We start from the raw sequence: 14,264 nt of genomic DNA on the forward strand, positions 1-14,264 counted from the left end.
TATATACATACACAAACACCCACACATATATAGCCTTGCATGAAAAAAGTTATCTCTACATACAAATAAGCGTGGAAAATTTGTGTAAATGTATGTGTTTAAGGGAGTGTTGTTGAGAGGCGTGTGTGCACAGCTTAGGTCTGGATAAAGAAATACGGTATCCTTTAAGTGATTTTTTTCTAGCAGTATTTTTATATATTTCTATAATGGAATACTACTACATGTAGTAGCTACATAAGAAATAAAAAGGAACAAAAACAACAGATAAAACCTATTCTGTCTAAATGTGTTTCAAGTGTTCAGATAAAAGGCACGTGAAACAACCTAGAGAAGATGTAAAAAACCTTTTGGGAGCATTGTTTCAATAAAGACAAGCCTTTCTGTATTAATTATTGAGTCGAAATGATGGAAAAGATAATGGGGAAAGAAGCAGAGAGGAGTGAAGAGTCACCCTGCAATTGGTGATAATTTCCCAAGTTAAGCCTGGGAGTTATAAGTGAGATGTGGCCCCCCAAGCCAGTGAAACATTATAGCACATTTTTCTCTCCCTTTTTTGGAGTGCCAGAGCTTTTTGGAGTTCCTGTAACAGGCCAGGTTTTATTTGCTGATCCTTACAGTAACTGTTTTAAGGTAGGTCTTCCTAAACTATGGCCCAGAAAGTGGTGGGGGGGAGGCGGTTCAATGTCTTGCCCAAGGTCATATAGTAGGCAGCCTGTGAGCTGAAATGCCCTTCACCAAGGGCATGTCCTGAGATGCCATTCAGGGCTCTCCATTACAAAGAGATGAAAGACCCAGGAAAGTGCAAAGAAAGGCATTGTCACTGTTACAGTGACGAAGACAACACCTTGGTAACATCTGGGTAGAATTCTCTGAAGAATGGGGACAAGCTGAGTTGTACAGGCAGCAACTAAGGGGACATTTTTGGAACCAGAAGTAAGCGTTTGTGATTGTAAATTATTCAGGCTAGATGTTTACAATGAGCAATTTAGCTTGAGGCCAATATTAACTTCAGTTCCTATTACTATCAGATTAATTGCATTTTGTTGCTTTTTCTAAATACACTTCAAATCAGGAAACCTATAATTCAGCAGTTAGTCATTAAAGTAGCAGTGGATCTGCAACTGTGTTATCTGAAGCCCATCTAAAAAATAAAATAAAAATCCAGGGCTTCTTTTTTTGGTCCAATAAACAGAGCATTACTAATAAGCAACTAGGATATTCTCCTAGGAAAAAAATGTCTAAATTGAAAAAGTCTTCAGATAAAAGAAATCAAGACAAATAGACAAAAGATGATTGAAAGAAGTTGGATAAATTTACGTCTTAAATAATGCATCTATAGAATCATAGAAAATACAGTTGCAAAATTTCATTTCAAGATCATACAAACCACTTTATACATTATATTTATAGTAGGTACAAAAACAAGTTGGACTTAAAGGGGAGTTAGTATTATCTGACAAATTTCAAATACCAAAGTACAAAAACATCACATTTCCTATGCACTACAGAAATTATATAAAAATGTGTATGTGTGTATGTGTGTGTCTATTCTTCATTTTTCATTGTTCTTCGTGATCTCATGCCTTTATATGCAGCTAATATCAAGTGCAGTTTCACAGCAAATCAATGAAACACAGTTTATATCAAATGACCGGAGAGTTGTCAATTTTTAAAAATCCCAGTCTCTCTTGTGGATTGCTGACTTCAAAGACATGCATTAAGATTATTAAGCAAGTAATGATTGATTTATTACATAACATTAAGAAATGTTTTCTTTGAAGCACAAATTAAAAGGTCATAGATGCCCAGATTTTTCTTCAGGTTGATAGTTAAAAATGTAGAATAGATAATATTGCTGGCTGTGAAGGACACATGAAGGGGATTTGACGTAACTCTCCTTTCTGGGCAATATTTCAATGAAATGCTTAATATTCTGCAGTAGATTAATGAGGCAGTTCTCTATTTTCAAACAATGGGAGAACAATTAGGACCCAATCCTGAGAACAAATTGGTGTCGCTGTTATTTTGTGATGGTATTTAAAATGACCATTGCTGTAGCAAGGAGGCATTATTTAACAGGAATGAAAATAACCATTTACATCAAGCATTTCAGTGGAGATATTCAGGGAAAAAAAATGTGGCAGCTGCTGTTCCTAGAAATAAAACTGACATTTTAGAATGAAAGCAACCAGCTGAAACCTAAGCATGCTTTGTGCCTTGTTCAGAAGTCACCCAAAATGCATGCCAACGTGCTAAACAGTCCCCATAAAGCCAGCAAGCTGCGCAGTTTCCCACCCTGATCTCAAACACTCACGGGAGAAGAGATGGGTGCAGATCTTTGAAGAGGTCAGATTTGAGAACGAACAGAATTAATTAGCCACATGAGAGTAAGAAAAACCATACATCAAGTGTGGGAAAAGTTATCTACATATGGAGATTAACTGGGAAAAATTGATCTTCCAATGAAACTCGAAGTCCTGTCCAAGACTACCATAAACACCTGCGTGTCCTAAATAATCAGGAGCCATATTGCTCAGCAAGCTTGCATAACAATGGAAACAGAATAATAAATTGTCTGATTTTTCCAGCGCATTGTTACGGAAAATGAGATGAAAATTCTACAGGTGGTCAATGAGAATAAACTATTTTTTATGCCCAAGAGTCATATAATAATCAGGGAATTTTTCCCATACTTTTGCAAATTGAAATTATACATTTACCTCAGTGTCTTCCCTGAGGAACTTTCTTTCTAATTCTACTTCTCACACCTCTAGCCTTTTCTCCCCAGGTTGTAAAGTTATTTTGCTTGCTGGTTGAGATAAGTTATATAATTTAGTTCCCCCCTTCTTCCCCCAAAAAAGGCTATAGGACCAAATTGATAGGATGAAATGATAGGTTTAAAGAATAATTCATTATACCATCAAGATCTTGGCATGCCAATTGCTGAAAAGACTATTTTGAGCTGTCAGTTCTAAAGCACATATTTTTTCATTGACTGACATGCCAATTGCTTGATAGAATAATGAATTGTTCCCATTGACTTCACCATCACTTGCAACCTTTGGGCTTCATGCAGCATTTTTCAGGGGTGATGAATAACGTCAATGTTCTTTCCATGGTGTGTGAAGCTAGGAGGATGAGGGCAGGCTCAGGCATTGCTGAAGAGGAGGACGGTGGTTCAGGAATGGAGGGAAGAATGGAGGGAAGGTCAGAGGTATGATTAAGGTCAGACATGATTGTGGTGCATGTGATAACACCTCATAATTAAAAACATATGATTCCGGTTGGGCGCTGGTGGCTCATGCCTGTAACCCCATCACTTTGGGAAGCCAAAGCAGGTGGATCACTTGAGCTCAGGAGTTCAAGACTGGCAGGGCTGTGGTGAAATCCTGTCTCTACCAAAAATACAAAAATTAGCTGAGCATGGAGGCATGTACCTGTTGTATTCCCAGCCACTAGGGAGGGTGAGGTGGGAGAATGGCTTCAGTCCAGGAGGCAGAGGTTGCAGTGAGCCAAGATTGGCCACTGCACTCCAGCCTGGGTGACAGAGTGAAACCCCATCTTAAAAAAAAAAAAAAAAATTCCATTCTACATTTTGACATAATTACAACAAAACACCATCCAAACACTGCCTTTTTGCTTTAGGCTTGAGGTTTGATTTTATTTCTAGCTTGAAACTTATTTTCTGCTACTTCGTTCAACTCAGAAGCCCACCTCCCCTGGCTCAGGGACAAGCAACACTAAAAGAAAGTGTTCATGTCCAAGCCATGAGGCCATTTCCCTTAGAATGGGCCATATACATATACCCAAGACATACTCTGCTCCTAAATTATCATCATCCATCCTGTATCTCCAGGGTAAGCTAAATCTGAATCATTGTAGCCAAGAGAATGCCTCCTGGGGGGCTGTAAGACCCACTGAGCAAACTTGTCAGGAGCCCCTAGTAACATTAAGAGCTGGATCTGCAAAATGCTTAATACGGAGAGAAATCACAATCCACAGAGCTAGGCATTAATGCATTAGGCACTTACCATTTGTGTAAAGAACATTTTTTCTTGCATTTAAAAGGCAGTCTTGGACCTTCATTAAGACTCCGGGGCCTTCTCTGGTTTCCAGGAAGGGGCCTTCTCTACCACATGCACCTGAGAAATGAGTATTATAGTTGTAACACCTGCTTCAGGAGTTCCCCTCTCCCTCCACCAAACTGCAATTAATTTTGTAATTTTGTTATTTTTTTTAAAAAAAGGCAGCTTTGGTTTCCCCTCTCTTGGTGGCCATTTTCCTACTATAATTGAAAACACTGGATTATGTGAGTATTTCTTTCTGTCTCAGCCCATCTCTAAATACAAGCAGATGAATAATCCCCCCACTAACACAAGATTAAAAACACACACATTTTGTATAAAGACTTTAGGATAAGGCCCAGAAGAACCATTTTTCCATCAGAGCCATCAAGTGGCTATTTTATATAACATGAGTTTACATATGTGCATATATTTTATATATCCACATTTAATTTGTCATTTCATCAGAGGCTTGATAAGTAGAAGTCTAGACTAGACAGCTATAGCTCAGATAACATGTCCAAACGCCTCACTCAAAAGCTGAGAATGGAATGCTGAGGCCAAGGGAGGAAAGATGGCAGACAGGGCCTTTTCAGTTAGTGAAGTTCTCAGATGATGTTGATAAAACTACTGCAAGGTAAAGTTCCAGTCCTGCAGCCCTGTAGCATCTGCCAGTTTTCCCAGGAGTGCATCATTTGCCATCTGGTCTCACCCTTCTCACTGAGTGTCTATGTCTGTCTTTCAGACTGTCAACCCATCACCAGACCAAGCATTCTGGGGTTGTAGACCTCAGTGGCCACTAGCATCATGACATCTCAGATTACACCTACCCAAAGGTTTCTCTGCGGTACATGTGCACATGGCCTTAGCTTCCTATATGTCTGCATCTTCTTCCTCCTCTTCCTCCTTCTCCTCTTCTCCCTGCCGCCTTGCTGTTTACTGAGGCCTTACCAGGTGCCAGGCATTAAGTGTGTTTTCTTACACATCACTGGGAAGTAGCTCCCCCACTGCTCTACACCTCAGTCTAAAGTGTTTCTCTTGGTCAGGAAGGTTGTTGAGTTTAGCCTAAAGTGGGCATGATGGCTCACACCTGTAATCCCAGCACTTTGGGAGGCCAAGGCAGGAGGATGGCTTGAGTCCAGGAGTTCAAGACCAGCCTGGGTGACATGGTGAAACCCCATCACTACTAAAAATAGAAAATGAATTAGCCAGGCATGGTGACACATGCCTGTAGTCCCAGCTACTGGGAAGGCTGAGATGGGAGATCACTTGAGCCCAGGAGGTTGAGGCTTCAGTGAGCAGTGATCATGCCACTGTGCTCCAGCCTGGGTAACACAAGGATACTCTGTCTCAAAAACAAAATTTAGACTAAAGCTGTCTCCTCACATATTTTAAGTTCAGTCTAAAGGTTTCTATGTACATGGGAAACTGTATCCTAGAAGGAGGTGTAAACAGATTATAGCCTACTCTGGTGCCAATCACAGGGGCAATCAAAGGGGGCCAACTGTTTAAACCATGTTAAAACAAGGCAAACACCATGCTGTAACTAATCTGGCTGTTTCTTTACCTCACTTCAGCTTTCTGTTTACCACTTTCCTTTTCCTGTCTACAAATCTTCCACCACATGGCTGCGCTGGAGCCTCTCAGCCTACGCTGGCTCCGGAGACTGCCTGATTCCCGAAAGTCCTTTGCTCAATTAAACTCTGCTAAATTTACTGTGGCTAAGGTTTTCCTTTTAGCAACATGTTCCTTCCCTTCAGGGCACTTATCTCCCTTTATCCTTACGTACCCTCACTTGTGTGATGATCGGACCAATATCAGTGTCCCCTGTTCCTCACCATTGTGTTCTCAGCAGAGTGCCTCATACCCGGAATGACCAAAGAGCTCCTCACAACCACCTGATGAAGTTGGGTCCCTTAATAGCCTCCATTTACAGGTGAGAAAGCTGAGGATCAGTGAGCTTAAGTGGTTTGCCTTAGGTACATATGTAAAAAGTAGCACGGTGGGGCCCATTTGAGGCCAGAGCCTCTACTTTCACTCATCTCCAACACTGCTGCTCCTCATGACTCTGCAAAACCCCTCTAATTTCTGCCAAGATGTCATCTGCATGCATTTGCCAAACATCACTACCTTATCGAAGACTCTCGGTGGATGTCAAGATGGCTCAATGTGTGAAGCAGGTGTTATCTTCAGGTTAATTTGGGTTGTCTTCCAAGGATCAGGCACAGATCCCAACAGAATAAGTCCAAAATCTGCTATGATGTCTTATCGCATGGGTCTTCACTTGGACGAGATGCTGTTACCTAAAAAGCAAATAGTCAAGACATTTCTGTAGGCTTCCTTGCTGAGAGGTGCTATGAAGTTCCAACAAGAAAGCAGACTTCTACACTACAGAGTTTTAAATGCTATTAGAATTTAAAAGGAGGAGGAAGAGAGGAAGAAGGAAAAGAAAGATAAAGAGAAGGAGACCATATTTCCCAGCTAGTGGTACTTTTCACTAGTTTAAAAGCAAAACCATCAAAGAATGGGCCTCTTTCTCTGAGTCTGACGTCTATCCCCTTGTCCTCTAGATTTACTGCTTGCACCACGTAGCATCCACCATAAAATTCTTCTTTCCAATAGACTGCTATCTGAATTGCAAAAGCAAGACTCTACAGGAACGCATAATCTAGTAAAAAGTAAATATGATACAATAACAAGGTGATTTTTGAAGGCGATTTATTTGCATAGAGATGCCTGACAGGGCAAACCAAAATTCCGTCTCAGAATCTGGTGATGATGTACTATGAGATGCTCCATCATCACATCTTACTTTTAATTTTACAGAAAAGCCATTGTAGCAACTGGAGGAGGAAAAACTCTCAGTCTCATTTCTGCAAGGAGAGCCATAAACGCTTCTAAAAGCCTCATGTGTAAATTCCCTCCCAGCACATGGCTGAATATCACTTGAATATTTGAACAATGATAGATAGACAAAGATCGTTTTCTAGAGGATTTACATTTTTCTATCAATGTAGAATTGCTCTTGCTGTGAATAAGTGCTTGCTTTCTTTTCTCCCCATTTTCCACCTGCCTTAACGGTTTGAAGTGTTGCTGTGGACAATGTTTACTTGTTTCCTTCATTTTTCCATTTTCTTCCACATCCTGCCTCCTTTTAGCTTGCTTTCAAATGTTAATCCTGGCCTTTCTCTGCCTTGCATCAGGTCTGTTCAATATGTCCCTAATACTGCTCTCATCTCGCTCCTCACATGTCTATACCACTTTAACTTCGGGTGTTCTTCTGGGACTTGCAACAGTCACTTTTAACTTCATCTCCTACCTGCTGATTCCTCCTCCAATGGCCTTATATCAAACTGGCCTGCTTTTGCTGGCACCTTTACTTAACACTGCGCCCAAATTAGATCTCCACCCAAGACAGGAGACACTTCAACTGAATTGTGCCCTCGCCATTTATTTTCCAGATTTCGCTGAAAACTACAATTACTTTTTACCTGCTCTTGTCCTGCTGATTGAATGACCTCAGCTTGAGCGGCAAGACATAGTGATGTAACTGGCTGGCATTCAACTTGGAGTAAGACAACAGAGGTCCAGGTCCCTCGACCTCAGCTTGCTTGTATCTCCATGGCGTAGTGTGGGAAGAATAATACCTGCAGCGTTGGCGTTGCTGTAGCAGTGAAGTTCTTCCAGATTGCAAAAATAAGCGAATCCAATCCATAACCTAAATGTACTAGTGGCTTCATGGATAACTGGAAAGTGGCTTGTAACTGTCCCCTGTACAGGAAGAGCCCGGCAGCTCAGATCTGGTGTCTTCATCCCAGGACCTTTGGCAGTCTCTTTGCATCTCACCTTCAAATGTTCCCAGCAGAATGGCTCTGGATGGGTCATTTATTTACCATTTATCTCGCAGCCTCTTGATTGGGTAAACTTTGGCTCAGCTGTTGATTCCTAGTTCAATTAACAATGATTAGCTAGCACAGTTGATTTAACTCAACAAATAAGATGCAACTGACCTGAACCACTGGTGGAGGAACTGCCTGGTCCTCTTTTCCCCAGAAGGGGGCTGTAGCCACCGCAAAAGTTTACAGCAGCCTGCCTGGAGTGGGATTCTTACAACACCAATCCTCATACCAGTTGAAGAAAAGATTCCATGGTCAAATAAACTTGCATACAGTGCACATGACGTCTTCCTGTTTAGAGATTCACAATGCACATACATACATTAAAGATGCTGAAAAGTCCTGCAATAAACTCGCTTTAAATTTAAGGCAGTATTTCTCAAGTAACTCTTTTTTTTTTTTTTTGAGATGGAGTCTCTCTCTCTGTCGCCAGGCTGGAGTGCAGTGGTGCGATCTCAGCTCACTGCAATCTCTGCCTCCAGGTTCAAGCGATTCTCCTGTCTCAGCCTCCCAAGTGATTGAGACTATAGGCACGTGCCACCACGCCCAGCTGATTTTTGTATCTTTCTTGTATCTTTTGTGGAGATGGGGTTTCACCATGTTGGTCAAGCTGGTCTTCATCTCCTGATCTTGTGATCCGCCCATCTCAGTCTCTAAAAGTGCTGGGATTACAGGCATGAGCCACCACGCCTGGACATAACCCATTTTTTATGGAACATCTTATGAACACTCAGTGGAAGATATTTTTGCAAATTCTGGCTTAGACCTCATGAACTGTCTACTGCCACCAGCTTTGTCAGTGTTTCCAGAACATCAGTTCCCAAACCCTGTACATCAGAACCACCTGGGGACATTTAACAAAATATAGTCATCCAGACTGTGCCACTAGAGGTTCTGATTTACTTGGTCTGAGGAGAGTTCTGGAGACCAGAATTTAAATGCTCCCCAGGTATTAGACCTTTAAATAATAACTCTATATGTTATAGTACAATAATAGCATTTACTGAACACGTTTTGTGCCGGGCACTAAATAAGTGTGACATTATACTCTTATTTTATCCTTATGAACCCTACCTCATGTATATTACACCAACCTACAAGTAAGAAAATATAACCTGGAAGACCAACATAAAGAAATTTGCTCTGAAGAAGAATTGAAGGGTTCATGTGTCAGCTATAGACCCTAAATAAAGCTAAAATCCTCATCAAATTCTCTACCAAGTCAATGAGAATGCATTCCCGTAAGCAGCTTCTGTCGCTAGAAATCATCTTCCGGAACCAAGTGCTCTTCCCAAAAGATAATCAGGAGATATTATACAGGATTCAGCTATTGGCTGCAGCTAAGCAATTTCACACTTAAACCTGAAAACTGTCCGCAACCATTTTCCCACATTCCCTCAAATCAGGAATAACAAAATCCATCACACTCAGAAGCAAAGCCTTACTCCTAACACTCAGGTGCCTGGAATCTACAATGAGATTCAGTTATCGGGCTTCAGACCACCCCAGAGGCCATTTGGAAGGGCTTGACTGCCACCTTGTGGTCCCCTGTGTACTACCAGCCAAGGCGAGGGCCTGCACAGCGAGAAACTGAGCAAACGGCCCTAACCCGCTTCTGTTTTGACAAGAATGGCTATAACATCTTTTGACATGCCCCAGTAAGCTGGAAGAGAACAAAGGTATTAAAGTATTCTGGCAACAGCCCCTGCTTGGGAGCAGGTTATTTTAAACAGTTGGCTTCTCCAGGGCAATCATACCTGAGTTGATTTGCATATATGCTCCTAGTTTAGAAAAAGCAAATATTTTCCATATTTTCTCTCTACTGACTAGGTTTCAAAAAAGAACTATTTTGGGCCAGGTGTAGTGGCTCACACCTGTAATCCATGCATTCTGGGAGGCCGAGGCCAGAGGATCTCTTCAGCTCAGAATTTGAGACCAGACTGGGCAACATAGTGAGACCCTCTCTCAACAAAAAATGAAAAATTATCCAGGTCTGGTAGTGCATACCTGTATTCCTAGCTACTCAGGAAGCTGAGGCAGGAAGATCACTTGAGCCCAAGAGCTTGAAGCTACAGTGACCTATGATGGCACTGCCACACTCCAGCCTGGGTGACAGAGGGAGACCTGTCTGAAAATAAACTAAAAAACAAAACAAAAAAATAGTTTTGTAAGCAAAAAGAGTCCCAACTCTAGGACTGTTTTCTCCATGTTCTATACCCCCCAACTAGTATCTCCCTTCTCTTTCCTTTTCTTCTTCTCTCCCTCCTTCCCTCCCTTCTTTCCTCCCTCTTTTTTCCTCCCCAACTTCCTTCCTTCCTACATGACATGTAAACATCCCTATCTAACTCAAAATTCCTTGACAAAGAAAGCCCTATATCCGATCCATCTGGTACTGGCTGTGTGACTTTGGGCAAGTTAAACATCTTAGCAGAATGATTTTTATGTTTTTAAGATTGCAGGAGAGGGGCAACAAATAGTAATATGCAACAGGGACCATATGTGGCTCACAAAGCCTGAAATATTCACTATCAGCCCTGTACAGTGTGCTGACCCGTCCCTTAGACTTCTACAATGTGAAGTACACGGTGTCAACTATAAATATTCCTTAAAAATAGACATCAAATCTGCATCTTTTTTCTTTTTTTGAGATAGTTTTGCTCTTGTTGCCCAGGCTGGAGTACAATGGCGTGATCTTGGCTCACAGCAATCTCTGCCTGCCAGGTTCAAGCGATTCTCCTGCCTCAGCCTCCCGAATAGCTGGGATTACAGGGAAACACCACCATGCCTGGCTCATTTCATATTTTTAGTAGAGATGGGGTTTCTCCATGTTGGTCAGGCTGGTCTCGAACTCCCAACCTCATGTGATCTGCCCAACTCATCCTCCCAAAGTGCTGGGATTACAGGTGTGAGCCACCACGCCCTGCCTCAAATCTGAATCTTAAGGAGACTTTAGATCTGACTTTCAATTGACAGGAAGCAGGAGGGAGAATAGGACAAGCTAAACGGCACTACTCTTACCCGCTGGTGAACACGCCGCTGAACTCCCTTCAGACTGAAGCACTCAGTCCCCATGTTGCTTAGAATGTGGCCACTGATGGGTCACAGCTGAGCTCCTCACCAGGCCTTGCCCTCAGCTGAAGGGAGTGGCCTTGTTAAGACCCCATGCCTCCCTGGGATAGCCCGTCTTCGAACTTGTTATGTGTGTTTCTTGCCTCATTTGGGGACCTCACTAAAGGATCACTCCCGCTCTACAGTGCCCCGCTGAGGGCTCACCTGGCATTGCCCCTCAATTTCTCCCTCTGCCCAAGCCTGGACCCCCTCACATCTTCATAAGGGTTGAACATGAGAACCTCCCCCACAAAAAAACTATCTGCAGTCAAATCTTCATCCCAGAGTCTGTTTTCCAGAGAACATGACCTAACACATCCCTCCATATCCTAGTCTCAGCCTAACAGCTAGAGTTAGCATGTTAGAGGTAAGGCAGGTCTTTACTCAGATCCCTTCAATGGCTTCCATCTCATCAGAGCCTTGTTGTCTGCACTGCTGTTGCAGTATCTCTTGACTTCACCTCCTACTCCTCTGCCCCTTGATCACACCAGCCACACTGGCTTCCTTGGTGTTCCTCAAACATACCAGGCATGCTGCTGCCTCAGGACCTTTGCACATGCTCTTCTAGCTGCCTGGAATGCTCCTTGTCCAGTTACCATCTGCATAACTCTATCAGTCACCTCCTTCTAGTCTTGAGTCAATGAAGACCTCCCTGACCCCCTACTTAAGTGTGCAGGACTCCACCCCACCCGACTCCACATCCCTCTTTCTTTGGTTTTCTCCATAGCATGTATCAGGATCTGGCACACTGTACATCTTATTTATGTTGTTTAATGTCTGTCTCCACAGAATGTAAGCTTCATGAGGGCAAGAGCTTTTATCTATTCTTTTCATTGCTATATTCCCAGAACTCAGAATAGTAACTGATACAAAGTTGCAGCCCAAGCAATATTTATTGAATAAGCAAGTAAATAAACGAACGGAAGTTTGTGAATGTGGCGTCAGAAGGCTTGCGATCTTCAGGCAAGTCCCATAACTTCCCTAAAGTGGAGTGGAAGACTTCCCTAAATGAACGGAAGACTGTGAATGTGGAATCTGAAAGCTTAGGAACCATCATTCTTATGTCATTTTGGTAATGATTATACAATGTAACATTTATAGAAGCGTCATACAATAAATTGCTAAATAAAAGATATTTTTTGCTCAAATTGAATTGTTCATCAGAGATGTACTTAATTTTTATAAGCTAAGAGCTACCAGACTGCCAAAAAAGCAAGCATGGAAACATTCCGACACAGAAAACCTTAAAAATGGTTCTGATATTCAAATAAAATATAAAACAATTTATTCCAAAGCCATACCCAAAACATACAATGAAATGCATCCCTTTTAAAGACATAATAAAAAGAGCAATCTTTACAATTTACAATTTGAAGACCTCTTGTTCCCACAAAAAGTCTCATAAAGTTAATTCCATAAAGTGTCAAATGTACTTTTGTTTATATAAAATGTATTCTCTCTTTAAATGCAAAATATTCAAATATAGCAGTTTTATTATGAAATTGTTCTCAATTTCTGAAATTTTCACTGGTCTATTGCATCCCATTTCCACATGCTTCTTAAAATGAGGTAAGAAGACCAATGTGAAACCTTTTTTTTTTTCTCAGATCATTTTTCAGACGTCAGTGTCTTGCTCTCACAAAGTACAACATGCCTTTGTCATTCCTTTCATCTGAAATATTTTCCCAGTGGTTACTCAGTATTTTGCACAGTTGCAATACCTGTCATTTAAAAATTCATAACATGTTGATTTTATATTCTTTTTATACGATTTTAAGATCTGAATCAAAGCTATTGCTACAGTGATTCACTATTTTCTTTACAGGTATTTTAATAAATAGTCCTCAATTCTAAAAGACTTTTTAAATCCTTTAAAGTGGGGGGTCAGCAAACATCTTCTGTAAAGGTACAGGTATTTTGTGTGTCATTTTTCTGATACATGTTTTTCCAACTCTAAAATGTTTTTAAAAATTTAGCTATGCTGTAATTTTCTACGCCCCCTACTTTAAAAAATAGAAGTAACAAGTCTCTAAATTGGACTGCTCAAGTGTCAATAAAATGTAAACTTCACATTGTGCAGTAAAATAAATCCATGGTTTCTGACTACTAAATTCAAAGTTCATAATCAGTAAGAAATGAATCCCATTCAAAGAGTGGGGCTACATATTCTTTTTAATCAATGACACTTTCTTATGGCTTCTTTTTCTTTTTGATTGAACAAGCCAAACGTCTTTGTTTTTTCTTGGTCTTACTTTTTCATAGGGAAGAATTCTCTTCGTGAGGCTAACTCGAAGTTTTTGAAATCAAAGACTTGAATACTTTCATGCCGACAGAGGTAGATGCATACGCACTGGTATAGGCAATTACAAATACATAAAATGGAAAACATTTTCATATATAAATTAATCATTAAATGCTCTCCATGGCCTAGAAGGAATCAGTGGAAACCAGACAGAAGTTATGCAAAACAGTCCTACAGAATGTTCTAATTTGCTTTTATCACATGTAGTTGCTACATTTTAGGAAAACATAATTTGAATATGAAACATGTAAATATAAATAAATATAGTGGCATGATTGATTCAGGTTCTTGATGCATACTACCTGGAGCTGACTAAACTCTGATCTATGTAACATGGTCCTATAGCTTGGTACTGAGAATCACAACTCTGTGTGTGTATGTATGTGTGTGTTTGTGTGTGTGTGTGTGTTTTGCATGTTTTCCTTTTCTACCACAATCAGTGCTACAACCAGATTATGAAAAATAAAAGAGCAGCTGTAAATTTACCCAAATATATCATAAACAAGTTGGAATACTCTGGAATTACAATCATATAATATTCTACAAAAACATTTACAAATTCTAAAGCTGAAAAAGTTGAAAACTTTGGTATCCCTAAAAAGAGAAAGTTCAAGTCCATCCATGGTGGCTCACACCTGTAATCCCAGCACTTTGGGAGGCCAAGGTGGGAGGATCTCTTGAGCCCAGAGTTTGAGATCACCCTGGCCAACATGGTGCAACACTGTCTCTACCAAAAATACAAAAATTAGCTGGGCTTGATGTTGCACGCCTGTAATTCCAGCTACTTAGGAGGCTGAAGCACAAGAACTTGAACCCAGGAGGTGGAGGTTGCAGTGAGCTGAAATCCTGCCACTGCACTCCAGCCTAGGTGACAGAGTGAGACTGTCTCAAAAA

Source organism: Cebus imitator, unplaced genomic scaffold (assembly GCF_001604975.1).
Source record: "Cebus imitator isolate Cc_AM_T3 unplaced genomic scaffold, Cebus_imitator-1.0 Scaffold147, whole genome shotgun sequence".
Lineage (NCBI taxonomy): Eukaryota > Metazoa > Chordata > Mammalia > Primates > Cebidae > Cebus > Cebus imitator.